The sequence below is a fragment of the Salminus brasiliensis genome, chromosome 24 (assembly GCF_030463535.1).
Source record: "Salminus brasiliensis chromosome 24, fSalBra1.hap2, whole genome shotgun sequence".
Classification (NCBI taxonomy): Eukaryota; Metazoa; Chordata; class Actinopteri; order Characiformes; family Bryconidae; genus Salminus; species Salminus brasiliensis.
This window is the reverse complement of record NC_132901.1, coordinates 13,027,459-13,041,615: the sequence shown is the minus strand read 5'-3', so window position 1 is coordinate 13,041,615 and position 14,157 is coordinate 13,027,459.

Below are 14,157 nucleotides of genomic sequence, written 5' to 3'. Positions count from 1 at the left end.
AAGCGTGTGAATTCCCCGGTCCCACTGTAGAGTTAAATATAAACAGACACGAGAGATTACATAAAAACTAACGTTCAATTAAAAGAACACACACAGGCAGACATCACTGTATGGTGCTCCGGTTTCAGTTTGGACAAAGCTTATAGAAACACAAGTGACTCAGGCAATGGAGGTAAAGCTGAGAAGCCTCGACTCATCTCCCAGAAGCTCCGACAAAAGATTGAAATTTAGCGTTGTACGACATTAAGAAGTCAAGGGAAAGTTTTCAGAAGATCATTAATTTGGATCTACAGTCAAAAACTCCTCACTGGTTCGTATAATGGCTAAAAATCTCAGACAATTTCCATACAAGGGAAGAAACAGGCCTAGCAGATCAACCTCACCATCTAAGCTAACAGACATGGAGGGATGAAGAGATTCTCTGTGCTTTGAAAACGGACATCTCCGAGCTTCACTGGTCAGAACTCAAGTCCACACTTGCTGAAGAGTTCGAAGGCATAGAAGCAAAACCGCAGAAGTAGTGAATAACAGAACTCTGCTCCGCTACGACTTTCAAGCACTGTATAATAATAAGAAAAGGAAAAATAATGTACAGTTATGAAGTAGGAGTGTGAGTAGGTGCTGGACATATGCTCATGTTAAAGTGTTCATGTTAAAGTCCATTCTGAGTAGTGGGACAGGCGTGATACCAACACGCAGGAACTGAGACCAAAAAAGGGCAACTCCAGGCAGGCAGCTCAGGACATGAGGGGAGAGAGAGAAAAAGATGAAGATTAGAACAAGCTTTACGTTTAGTGAGAGACCTGTAGCAGAAATAGTTACAGACACAACCACAATAATAGTAATCAGAGCAGGACAGAACACAGAACTGGAGAGTTCTCTGAAAGCTGGTGTAAAGAGAGAAGTTTTTCATCTAGATTTAAAGACTGAGAGTGTGTCTGATTCCTGGATATTAACAGGGAGCTTGTTCCAAAGTTGGGGGCTTTATAAAAGAACGCTCTTCCTCCTGCACTGGTTTTTCTAATACGTGGGACTGATGATAGGCCAGCATCTTGCGAGCGGAGTGTACGTGGAGGGCTGTAAGGTGTAAGAATTCCTCCAGATAATGTGGGGTCAGACCATTGAGAGATTCATATGTTAGAAGTATTTTATAATCTGTACTGAATTTAACAGGTAACCAGTGTAAGAATGAAAGAACTGGACTAATATGATCAGATTAAAAAAATGACACATTTACTCTGACCCCTCTCCCAGAAGCTGAGCATGCAGTGAGGGGAAGGTGGGCCTAAGATTAAAAACTGTAGATGGAGCAGAAACGTTATCTAGATGAAAATGGCTTTACACTGAAATCAGGAGGATAACACTGATAATCTGGGTTGATGATCATTTACCAGTTTTCCTACACTTAGGATGGAGGCAGCAGCAACACAATCCCTGAATATCATTAAGAGTAGTAGTATTGAATGATGGTGTAGCAAAAGAATTTAGATCAATTCTAATAAGATTTTTAAAGCAGATTTTCTGAAGCTCCAGACAGACAGTCTCAATACTGCAGGGTTTGTCTGAGATACTGATATTCCTGTTTAAAACAAGCAGAAAAAATTATTAAATTCAGTTAATAATGTAAATTATTACCTGCCCACTATCCAGCTGCCTAATCTAGGGTCCTGTCTTTTTCCGAGTGGTGTCCAGAAGTGTGTGGCAGTGCTCCTTAAGGGCCTCACTGCATCATGTAGAGAAAAGTGGAGAAAGTTGGCAATGTCCAGGACTCCTGAAGGGGGAAAAGAAAAAAAAAAAAAAAAAAAAAAACATTTTAAAGAAAAAGGTGAAGTTGAAGAACTGATAACCTCACACCAGTAAATTTAGATGAAAAGCAGCTGTGGTGATGGAGGAGCCCTCTGCTTTTCCAGGCCACGCCGACGGCCCCAGGCCCTTTCTGGTGCAGGAGCGGAGACAACAACCCTCTGTGTCCGCCATGCCGGTAGTGCTGGATTTAAGATGGCCATCGTTGGAGGAGTCACGAACAGACTCCAGCCTCGTCTTCCGTTAGAGTTTGGACTGCCTCTACAACAGCAGCAGTCAAGCTTGATGACCTCCTTGCAGAGCGTCTGGAGATCTCGCTCCTCCGCGGTCACCAAGTTACTCCAGAGTAAACACAGACAAACACAAACAACGGTCAGTGAAAGAGTACTGTACAGCAAAACAGGGAGCAGAGAGCACAAGCATCACAACAACCGTCTCAGATGAAGACAGAGCTGATATTAAAGACTATAAAGTAGGGACTCAACTGTTCGTGTCGAATCAGTTTTAAAAGCAGAGCCGCTTTGTGTAGGATAGAATTACTGCGTTTATATATCAATTATTTTAGCCATTCAACATGGTCACAGGTAGACATAGGACATTGAGCATGGTAAGGCCCATCAGCTGTTTTGCTTGCTGGGGGGGATAAATATATCTCTATATATAGTAGATACCTTTATGCTTAATAAAGCGCTACTAATCATAACTAACTATGTATTAATGTCACGTGTATAGTCTGAACTCTGGGTATTATAAACCCCCTTGTCTTAGAACCTTCAAAATGTCTAATGTGAACAGCCCTGGAAAACATTTATTTCCAAAACCTTGCTTTAGAATCTTTGAATTTTCTAAAAAAAAAAAATAAATAAAATAAGTGCAGATCCCTTTACAAAATTCTCTAGCTTGAACAGTAATGAATAATTAAATGTCCTAAAAATTTAATTTGTAATAAATTTGGATCCCTGAAAAATTTAAACAACCCTGAGAATAAAAATATTTCAAGACAATATCTTAGAATCTTTCTAGAATCTTAGAATTTAAAACAAATCTGAATCCTGACATATTCCCAGTTCAGACAACTGAGAGACTGAAATGATCTTAAGGCAATGCTCTGGACATCTTCATCCTTTGAGTTCGGATCACTGCAACAAGTCAGTGGCCTAAAAAGAATGTGAATATTAAAATATCAAAAGGGATCCAGGTTAAAGTAACCTGAAGGTCTAAGAATACGGCGTCCCGTCTCCTCCTGTTTATTCTAAGTAAGGTAAGTGGTCTAATTAATTTACTTACAGTCACCTCGGGTACAGAGTCTCAGAGTCAGTAGAGCGCCTGAATTGACTCAGAATCACTCATTGGGATGACGGCGGCCGCCTCTGTCGTTTTCTGATCCTGTCTCTGAAAACTCTGGACCCAGAGGAATATTGGGATCTCAGTAGAACCTCCAAAACTGTGGTAGTGGGATTTGCTTCTCCGCGCTATAAGAATCAACTCGATCAGTCAGTCTTAGGAATGTAGAGAAACACTTTAATTCTGCAGTAAACGTAACGCTGGTGGAAGACTTCAGAACTGAGTCTGACCAAAAAAGAAAGAAAAAAAAAAAAAGAAAAAAATATTGCCGTACAGATTAGAAGAGCCTCTTCACTAAATGAATGATCTATATACAGCCTGATTAACAACATCGTTCACTCCCTCTACCATTGATGAGGCCTTTTGATCTTGGAGAGAAAAAGGAGGAAACGTCTTAAAGGATCTGTTTATTGATTAAAGGTTTGAATCTTTTGAACTCAGAACTGAATTTAATCTTCAAGATCATTTTTTCAGGTATTTGCAGCTACGTAGCTGTGTCTACAAACTTCCTCGTCATTAGATACAGTTCTGAACGTCAACCCACAGATAAAAAATGTAACTGGCACCATATCTGTTACTGAACTCCTTTCATAGGAAACCCTTACAAGTATTAAAGCAGCAGTAGGTGCAGGATCCATCTGTCAATCAAAATTCAGACGGGTCTGGACATGTACTGGCTTAAGCATGTTGGAGGTTTGGAGTCAAACTGTTTGAGGCTGTGGACAGGTGTCTTTTATACAGATAACGAGGTCAAACGGGTGCCAAATTACAGACCTCTCATCTCTCTAAATACTATGAGTGACACTGATATATTACTTTTTAATACAAGCAGAAAATGGACAGAATAAATGGGTGGAATCAAGAAAATCATGTAAATCACTTACCTGCCAACTATGCAGTTCACTAACCTGACAGTGTGACTGGGAAGAGCCAGTCCGTCCTGGCCTGGCACCTTTTTGATGTTCCCGGAGAGAATGATGGACCCCAGACGGCTCAGGTGAAGCTCACCTCTGTGTTAGAGGACCGGACGCAGCCGAAAGCTCTCCCAGTTCCCTATATAGTCAGCACAGACGGACCTGTCACGCAGCGGAGCGAGAAGAGCTGAGGAAACGGCTTGTTCACTCATCTGTAAGTGGTCAGGGGGTAGAAGACGATGATAATGGTGTCTGGCTTTTTCCAAACAGTGTCCAGAAGCGTACGGCAGTGCTTCTTCAGGGCCACGCTGCAGCAGGCGGGGAATAGTGGAGGCTGAAGCCTGGAGTTCTGGTCATTAGAAATATGACAGCGTTATGGGTGAATGATGAATAAGTGAGGAAGAATTGAGGACAGGCTGAAGAATAAAGACTCTGAAATAAACAGAAAACAATTCAGAAAGGTTCCAGGTCTATATCGTAGTGCTACTAAATGACTTCATTCAAAGAGAGATGGGTATACGCTCAACAGGCAGAAGAAACAAAGCTAATAATTACCACTCAAAGCTTCTAGCAGGACACCAGCTTTAACCTGCCTCTGACCGTTTCCACAGGTTAAACTATGGGGTTTTAGCGCCCCCACAAGGACAAAAAGAGGAACAGCAACAGCCTCTGAGCAGTAGTTCAATAAACACCAGGAAGTTGACTAAGAACACAAATTTAGCACATATCCACAGAATTACACCATCCATACTAACCTAAAACAGCTCAGTAGCGTGAACCATGTGAAGAAAACAGAAACCATGAAGATTCAGTAATACATAGGTAAACACTGAAGCTACATTGCTAAGGAGGAAGCTAGCATAGCAACAGAACTAAGCCATTCCCAAACTAAATGAACAGCAGCTTACTTTGTGTCTCAGATTTTAAATTAAAGGCACCCACAGCCACACAGCTTGAGCAGTTTCTAAAGGTCAATCTTCCAGAGGAGCTACAGAGCTCGGTCACACCGGCTCATTCACCCTGCACACTGCTGCAAGACCACGCTGCTGCTTTACAGCGGAGGCTCCTGATTGGCTGAGACTCATTATATACTGACCAAATGAGGCTGAAGCTTCGTGAATATTAAATGAGGTCACTGATTTAAGGAGCTTTTGGACAGATCCTGGGTTGGAGATCCACTCAGACATTTACTGAGGATTACTCAGATGCAGGCTGTGAACTTCCTGAAAACTAAGGGTGGAACAGTTAAAGCTACTGAGTGATGTTTGGCCGATTCGTCTCCATATGGATCAGTAAAATGTATTTGTTCACATAATGGTTCAGAGTTCACAGCAACAGATTTAGTCATTGCTCTGTAAGCAGGGGATAAGGCGTGAGACCTCAGCAGCTATATATATGTATTCAATGACTCTACGTTGACAGAGAGAAAGCCTAACCTTTCAAAGAGGAGAGTATTTTGAGCAGCATGCTACACTTACAAACATGACAGATAGAAGCTAGAGTCAAAATGTGAAAGGGAGTCTTTGTAGGTACGACAAGAACAGTCCATCATACCTAGTCTACTATCAAGACACAGGGAAAGTGCATGCAATTTCACAAGCCTATGTTTAAGCAAAGTGTGTTAAAGAACAGCAAACCCAGACTGACCAGCCAATTACAGCTGATGATCCCAAGGTGAGAGGTGTGTACCCCCCATTCCAACAGCCAACAGTGTTGATCAGACTCCAGAAGAGGTTCAAGAGTCTTAAACTGATGCTCAAGATGCTGCTCAAACAGAGGGAGACAGACATAGCACACACTTTTCAAAGAGAGATAGGAAAGCACCTCAGTACTTTAAAGATCAGACACTGATCAGAACTGACCACTGCTACAGGGTCTGTAATGTACCACAGAGCTTTAAAGCCACAGTTCTGAGTTGACGCCATGAAAGAGGAGAGGACTTCTCTCACTGAAAATGACATTTACTCTGACCGCTCTCCCAGAAGCTGAACATGTTGCATGATTATCTGGATTAAAATGACTTGACCGAACCCAGCTCCCCATTGGTTTACAAACACACTGATATCAAGAGGATAATACTAATTTACCAGTTTTCCTACACTTAGAATGGCAGCAGCAACAATCTCTGAATAGTGTTGGTGCATTCAAAGAATTTGTCTCAATTCTAATAAGGTTGTTAAAGACAGTCTCGATACTGCAGGGTTTGTCTGAGATACTATGAGAAATACTGAAATAATTTTAATACAAGCAGAGAAATTACAATAAATGATTATTAAAATAGAAAAACTATGTAAAATTACTTACCTGCCAACTATTCAGTTCACTAACATCAGGAACTCACTGCGATGGGAGGAGAATAGTAGACAATGATTGCGCCAAAGGCATCACGCTGCCGCAGTGCCAAGGGAAGTGCAGGACACACCATCTGGAAAACAGTAGACCGCGGTATTACTCTTTGGGCTTGATACTTTTAAGTGGTTTTCAGTAGAATCTCCATCAATTGGTTGACCTCTGTCTGGAGAGCTCGTCCTCTGCAGTCGCCATGTTCCTCCAGAATAAAACAGAGACAGAAACACAAATGACAGTCAGTGAGAGAGTACTGCACAAAATGCAGGCGACCACGTGACTGCTTAAAACAAAGCTCTGTTGCGTCATTGACATGCAGTAACGTTTCAAGCGTGTCAACTCCCTGGTGCCACTGTAGACCCGAGCAGAACGAGATGAATATAAACAGACATATGAACTAAAATATTAATTAAAATCTGCTCAAAGTAGAAACAGAACCTGATCCATGAGCAAAAGCAGTACTTGAACTAGTACATACTGACCTAGCGGACCCCAGACGGCTCAAGTAAAGCATCTCTGTGCAAGAGGACCAGACGCAGCCGAAAGGGTTAAGTCTATTATATAGACATGGAAGAGTGAGGGAGACTGTGATGAAGATGAAGACAGAGCTGATATTAAAGACTATAAAGTAGTGACGGTCGCTTGCTGCTCTGTGTTGAATCACGTGTCAAGCTTTCAAAGCAGGACCACATCGAAACAGCAGAAGGTGGTTGCTAAAGGGTTACAGTTAGTTAAAGGGAGTAGATCATAATCATTACTACTAATGGTCAGCAAGAATAACAGTTTATGACTGCAGGTGATGTGCAGATGTTCACAGTACTGAAAGTGAATCCAGGGCAGTTTTAGTTATTATATATTAGAAAGGAGAAATAGGATGATTCAGCTTTAATAAAAGATTGTTTTGTATTCTGCATGACTACACGGAGTAAAAATTCTAATTTTGCATCATAAATATAAAATCAACTACAGCTACAAATTAACTTTTTAAAACACGACTTAAAGATTAGAAAGTAGAGATGTGGTTAAAGAATGCTGGGTACATGCAAATGAACAACTGAAGAAGAAGGGAGTCACTGCAGCAGTTTGGCAATATTTTGGTTTATAACCAGACGAACACGGAGAACAGTTAGATGTGAACAGTGTTACAAGTAGTCTATATAGAAAACTGATCACCACAAAGGGTGGAAATACTACTTATCTGCAAGCGCATATCATCCAGCTCAGTTTGCTAAACTGGGTCTGACCCACAGAGAAGCAGTTCGCTGAATAAATAGACAAAAACAAATGCTTTCGCGAAATGTACAAAGTACAAATGACAGCACAAAATGGCGAGTGCACGCAACAAGTGGAACCTGTTATATTGTGAAGGGACTGCCTCCATTCAACTCAGTCTAGAAAAAGTCATCATTCAGAGAAAAGCTACAAACCTTGAAGTCTCAATTCGAGCTACTAAGCCAGAAGTACTTCAGTAAGACAGCGGTGCAGAGATGTAAAATAACGTACAAGCTAAAGTTGTGTATTTGATCAAGAGATCAATCTGGTGTTTACTGAGGATTACTCAGGTGCAGCCTGCGAACTTCCTAAAAACTAAGGATGAAATCATAAAAGCTACTGAGTGATAGCACACACTCCCCAAAGAGGGAGAGGAACGCACCTCAGTACTTAGCTGACTGATTCAGATATTGGAGATCAGACACTGACCAACACTGACTACTGCTACAGGGTCTGTAATGAACCACAGAGCTTTAAAGAGATTCAACTAAATCAACATTCTGGGTTGAAGCTATGAAAGAGGAGAGGACTTCCCTCATTGAAAATGACACATTTACTCTGACCCCTCTCCCAGAAGCTGAGCATGCTGTGAGGGGAAGGTGGGCCTAAGATTAAAAACTGTAGATGGAGCAGAAACGTTATCTAGATGAAAATGGCTTTACACTGAAATCAGGAGGATAACACTGATAATCTGGGTTGATGATCATTTACCAGTTTTTCTACACTTAGGATGGAGGCAGCAGCAACACAATCCCTGAATATCATTAAGAGTAGTAGTATTGAATGATGGTGTAGCAAAAGAATTTAGATCAATTCTAATAAGATTTTTAAAGCAGATTTTCTGAAGCTCCAATTATAAACCATGTGGAGGACAGACGGTCTCCATACTGCAGGGTTAGTCTGAGATACTGATATTCCTGTTTAAAACAAGCAGAAAAAATGATCATTAAATTCAGTTAATAATGTAAATTATTACCTGCCCACTATCCAGCTGCCTAATCTAGGGTCCTGTTTTTTTCCGAGTGGTGTCCAGAAGTGTGTGGCAGTGCTCCTTAAGGGCCTCACTGCATCATGTAGAGAAAAGTGGAGAAAGCTGGCAACGTCCAGGACTCCTGGAGGGGAAAAAAAACAAAAAAAAAAACATTTTAAGGAAAAAGGTGAAGTTGAAGAACTGATAACCTCACACCAGTAAATTTAGATGAAAAGCAGCTGTGGTGATGGAGGAGCCCTCTGCTTTTCCAGGCCACGCCGACGGCCCCAGGCCCTTTCTGGTGCAGGACTCGAGACAACAACCCTCTGTGTCCGCCATGCCGGTAGTGCTGGATTTAAGATGGCCATCGTTGGAGGAGTCACGAACAGACTCCAGCCTCATCTTCAGTTAGAGTTTGGACTGCCTCTACAACAGCAGCAGTCAAGCTTGATGACCTCCTTGCAGAGCGTCTGGAGATCTCGCTCCTCAGCGGTCACCAAGTTACTCCAGAGTAAACACAGACAAACGCAAACAACGGTCAGTGAAAGAGTACTGTACAGCAAAACAGGGAGCAGAGAGCACAAGCATCACAACAACCGTCTCAGATGAAGACAGAGCTGATATTAAAGACTATAAAGTAGGGACTCAACTGTTCGTGTCGAATCAGTTTTAAAAGCAGAACCGCATTGAAAAAAAATTATATATACATAGAAAATGTGTAGGATCGGATTACTGTGTTTATATGTCAATTATTTTAGCCATTCAACATGGTCACAGGTAGACATAGGACATTGAGCATGGTAAGGCCCATCAGCTGTTTTGCTTGCTGGGGGGGATAAATATATCTCTATATATAATAGATACCTTTATACCTAATAAAGCGCTACTAATCATAACTGTAACTATGTATTATGTCACGTGTATAGTCTGAACTCTGGGTACTATAAACCCCCTTGTCTTAGAATCTTCAAAATGTCCAATTTGAACAGCCCTGAAAAACATTTATTTCCAAAACCTTGCTTTAGAATCTTTGAATTTTCTAAAACAATAAGTGCAGATCCCTTTACAAAATTCTCTAGGTTGAACAGTAATGAATAATTAAATGTCCTAAAAATTTTATTTGTAATAAATTTGGATCCCTGAAAAATTTAAACAACCCTGAGAATAAAAATATTTCAAGACAACATCTAAGAATCTTTCTAGACGAATCTTAGAATTTCAAATAAATCTGGATCCTGAGATATTCCCAGTTCAGACAACTGTGAGACTGAAATGATCTTAAAGCAATGCTTTGGACATCTTCATCCTTTGAGTCCGGATCGCTACAAAAAGTTAATGGTCTAAAACAAATGCGAAAATTAAAATATCAAAAGGATCCGGGTTAAAGTAACCTGAAGGTCTAAGAATACGGCGTCCCGTCTCCTCTCGTTTATTCTAAATTCGTAAGGTAAGCGGTCTAATTCATTTACTTACAGTCACCTCGGGTACAGAGTCTCGGAGTCAGTAGAGCGCCTGAATTGACTCAGAATCACTCATTGGGATCACGGCGGCCGCCTCTGTCGGTTTCTGATCCTGTCTCTGAAAACTCTGGACCCAGAGGAATATTGGGATCTCGGTGGAACCTCCAAAACTGTGGTAGTGGGATTTGCTTCTCCACGCTTAAAGAATCAACTCGATCAGTCAGTCTTAAGAATCCACTTTAATCCTGCAGTAAACGTAACGCTGGTGGAAGACTTCAGAACTGAGTCTGACAAAAAAAGAAAAAAAAAAAAAAAAAACCTTGCCGTACAGATTCAAAGAGCCTCTTCACTAAATGAATGATCTATATACAGCCTGATTAACAACATCGTTCCCTCCCTCTACCATTGATGAGGCCTTTTCATCTTGGAGAGAAAAAGGAGGAAATGTCTTAAAGGATCTGTTTATTGATTAAAGGTTTGAATCTTTTGAACTTAGAACTGAATTTAATCCTCAAGCCCATTTTTTCAGGTATTTGCAGCTACGTAGTTTTGTGTCCACAAACTTCCTCGTCATTAGATACAGTTCTGAACGTCAACCCACAGATAAAAAAATGTAACTGGCACCATATCTGTTCCTGAACTCCTTTCATATGAAACCCTTACAAATATTAAAGCAGCAGTAGGTGCAGGATCAATCTGTCAATCAAAATTCAGACGGGTCTGGACATGTACTGGCTTAAGCAGGTTGGAGGTTTGGAGTCTGACTGTTTGAGGCTGTGGACAGGTGTCTTTTATACAGATAACGAGGTCAAACAGGTGCCAAATTACAGACCTCTCATCTTTCTAAATAGGAGAACTTGCACAATCAGTGGCTGACTAAATACTTTTTTTGCCCCAGTGTATAATTTATGTAAATTTTCCCCATTGTATACACACAAACACACATACACACACACATATTTATCTATCAGCCCAAATTCAATGCAGAACTGCTTGTACTTGGAAAGATGAAAGAATTTATATAAATTCTAATAAGATTTTTAAAGCAGATTTTCCGACGTTACAATTACAAACCATGACAGTCTCAATACTGTCTCAGCTGTGGTGGTGATGCTTCATTTTAAGCGGTCACGTTTCAAGCGTGTGAATTCCCCGGTCCCACTGTAGAGTTGAATATAAACGGACATGAGAGATTACATAAAAACTAACGTTCAATTAAAAGAACACACACAGGCAGACATCACTGTATGGTGCTCCGGTTTCAGTTTGGACAAAGCTTATGGAAACACAAGTGACTCAGGCAATGGAGGTGAAGCTGAGAAGCCTCGACTCATCTCCCAGAAGCTCCCATAAAAGACTGAAATTTAGCTCTGTACGACATTAAGTAGTCAATGGAAAATTTTAGAAGATCACTAATTTGGATCTACAGTCAAAAACTCCTCACTGGTTCATATAATGGCTAAAAATCTGACAATTTCCATACAAGGGAAGAAACAGGCCTAGCAGATCAACCTCACCATCTAAGCTATCAGACATGGAGGGATGAAGAGATTCTCTGTTCTTTGAAAACGGACATCTCCGAGCTTCACTGGTCAGAACTCAAGTCCACACTAGCTGAAGAGTTCAAAGGCATAAAAGCAAAACCGCAGAAGTAGTGAATATCATAACTCTGCTCCGCTCCGACTTTCAAGCACTGTATCATAATAAGAAAAGGAAAAATAACTTACAGTTATGAAGTAGGAGTGTGAGTAGGTGCTGGACATTTGCTCAGTGTTTATGTTAAAGTCCATGCTGAGTAGCGGGACAGGCCTGATACCAAGACGCAGGAACTGAACCAAAAAAGGGCAACTCCAGGCAGGCAGCTCAGGACATGAGGGGAGAGAGAGAAAAAGATGAAGATTAGAACAAGCTTTACGTTTAGTGAGAGACCTGTAGCAGAAATAGTTACAGACACAACCACAATCACAGTAATAAAAAGCCTGTAATCAGAGCAGGACAGAACAGTGGTGAACTGTAATCAGAGCAGGACAGAACACAGAACTGGAGAGTTCTCTGAAAGCTGGTGTAAAGAGAGAAGTTTTTCATCTAGATTTAAAGACTGAGAGTGTGTCTGACTCCCGGATATTAACAGGGAGCTTGTTCCAAAGTTGGGGGCTTTATAAAAGAACGCTCTTCCTCCTGCACTGGTTTTTCTAATACAAGGGACTGATGATAGGCCAGCATCTTGCGAGCGGAGTGTACGTGGAGGGCTGTAAGGTGTAAGAAGTTCCTCCAGATAATGTGGGATCAGACCACTGAGAGATTCATATGTTAGAAGTATTTTATAATCTGTACTGAATTTAACAGGTAACCAGTGTCAGAATGAAAGAACTGGACTAATATGATCAGATTAAAAAAATACACATTTACTCTGACCCCTCTCCCAGAAGCTGAGCATGCAGTGAGGGGAAGGTGGGCCTAAGATTAAAAACTGTAGATGGAGCAGAAACGTTATCTAGATGAAAATGGCTTTACACTGAAATCAGGAGGATAACACTGATAATCTGGGTTGATGATCATTTACCAGTTTTCCTACACTTAGGATGGAGGCAGCAGCAACACAATCCCTGAATATCATTAAGAGTAGTAGTATTGAATGATGGTGTAGCAAAAGAATTTAGATCAATTCTAATAAGATTTTTAAAGCAGATTTTCTGAAGCTCCAGTTATAAACCATGTGGAGGACAGACGGTCTCCATACTGCAGGGTCTGTCTGAGATACTATGAGGGACACTGATATTACTTTTTAAAACAAGCAGAGAAATGACAGAATAAATGATGATTAAATCCAGTAAATCATGTAAATCACTCACCTGCCCACTGTCCAGCTCACTAACCTGAGCGCCGGACCCAGACCGGACCGGGTGGAGCTCAGCTCTGTGGTAGAGGACCGGACACAGCCGAAAGCTCTCCCAGTTCTCTACAGAGTCAGCGTGGACGGACCTGTCCCGCAGCAGCAGTGGAGCGAGAGGAGCTGGGGAAGCGGCTCGCTCACTCGTCGGTAGGTGGGCAGGGGGCTGAAGACGATGATCCTCTCGTCTGGGTTTTTCTGAAGCGGCAGGGCTCCTTCTGGACCTCCGCGTCGGGCGGAGAATAGCGCCAAGGGAAGCCGCCCGGCGACGCCCAGCACACGGGCAGCTGGAGAACAGGAGACCGTGGTTCCTCTTTGGGCTCCTCGACTTTTCCAGGCCAGACTGACGCCCCCAGCCCCTCTCCGGTGCGGGAGAGGAGACGACGACCCTCCGTGAGACAGAGAGCTGTACAGCAGCACAGGGAGCAGAGAGCTCCAGGCCCACAGCAGCTGTCTCAGAGGAAGGAGACAGAGCTGAGAGTAAAGCTGGAAAGGAGGGCCGGTCGCTCGACGCTCTGTGAAGAATCACGGCTCGAGCTTCTAAAGCAGAACCGCGTCCAAACACGCGCTCAAACACACCGGAGATCACGTGATCGCCGGAAGTGACGCTTCGTTACGCAATCACGTTTCAAGGCGCGTCAGTTCCCCGAGCGCAACGAGCTAGCATTGTGAAGCTAGCAACACTTGACCAGAGCAGCGAACAAAATTCTGTCAAAATAAAAGTCCCTCCTAAACCTGAATAAAAATATTTTTGACTCTCTAAATTAAAAATGATAAACTAGTTTAAGATAACAGAGTGTTTACAACAATTTAAAAGCTTATTAAAAGTAACTCAAATTAATAACTGTAAATAATAACAGATATAAAGGAGAAATTGTTCTATACTTAGTGTTGCTGGGATTAGTTTTTTCTTTCTCTGGCACTTTATTAATATAATCTTAATCAGGAAACATTTATCTTTAATAACAGTGACATTATGAAGGGAAATATACAGCTTTAGACAGTGGCACACAATGACAAAGTGAAAACAGAATTTTAGAAATTTCTGCAAATTTATTAAAATAAAAAGAAAAACTAAAATGTTGCAGTGACAGAAGTATTCAGACCCTTTACTTGGTACTTAGTTGAAGCACCTTTGGCAGTGATTACAGCCTCCAG